Here is a 1234-nt window from a genome sequence, read left to right as displayed (position 1 = left end):
CAACCCCCCCCCCCCCGCAGTGCATGAGTTTTGTGCACCTGGCCTCTAGTATATATTATAAACCTACAAAAACAATATCCATTCTTAGATACCTAAAATGCACAAAATTATTTATAAATTCAGCAGTGTCTTTCTTATAGCTGGAGTTCAGTTTCAGCAAAACAAAACAAATGTCTTTTCCTATGAATGGTGAATGCCTTGGACTTATTCCAGAATAATATTGAATCATTCACATTGAATGGTGAATGCCTGGAGTTATTCCAAAATGATATGAAGTCAAACTTTATTTCAGTAAGAATTTTTAAGCCTAAAATCCTACAAATTGAATGAGTCTTGGTAAGTGTATCCGTTCCAAAAACCAGTCTCCAAATTCATAGAGACTAGGTCTGACACTAGGAGATTAAATATACTAGACAAATGCTGCTCCCTGGTAAGGGTAGAGATTGGGGGTGGGGTGGGAATGAGGGAGTAGAGGATGATGAAACCAAATACCAATCATTAAAATATTGTCAGCAACATCCATTTTCACCCCAAGCTATCCTTCACCAGAGTAGTGTGTGATAAACAACATTTCATTCATTCATTTATTCTTGCAATTAACATTTATTTAAGGGCCTATAATGCATATAGCACTGTGCTAAGCAATGGATTTACAGTAGAGAACAAAACAGATTGAGCTCCTGCTTACATAGGGCCGAGAACCTAATGGAGAAGACAAATGCATACACAAATAGACATTTAACTGAAAATTGTGTGATGAGTGCTATGGAAGAAAGTACAGATTGTTACAGAAAAATTGGGGAAGGGATGTTTTAGGGGAGGAAAGGGGAGTAGTCAGACATGACCTCTTTGAGTAAGTGACATAGCTAGAACCCAAAAGATGAGTAAGAATTAGAGAAGGGATGAAGAAGAGTATTCCAGGAAGAGGGGAAGAAAAAAAAAAGCGTGGAGCTTTGGGCTAATTGAAAGAAGACCAGTGCAATTTTTTAATTTTTTTTGCCACTCATTTATTGATGGGCACTTTCGAAGTGCTTTCGAAGTACCAGGGAGAGGCACTTGGCCAGGCCTGGGGCTTCAGAGGATGCTTCCTGACCAAGATCATGTGCCATTAGTAGGTGAGGCCCAGGACAATAGTAGAGGTTTGGATGGTGGGTGGAGTGGGAGAGCTGTGTAAACAGATGGAACAGCATGCGAAAGGGCTCAGAGATAGTGTAACCAGACAATCAAAGGGTCC

This window comes from Myotis brandtii, unplaced genomic scaffold (assembly GCF_000412655.1).
Source record: "Myotis brandtii unplaced genomic scaffold, ASM41265v1 scaffold50, whole genome shotgun sequence".
NCBI classification, from domain to species: domain Eukaryota; kingdom Metazoa; phylum Chordata; class Mammalia; order Chiroptera; family Vespertilionidae; genus Myotis; species Myotis brandtii.
This window is presented reverse-complemented; position numbering follows the sequence as displayed.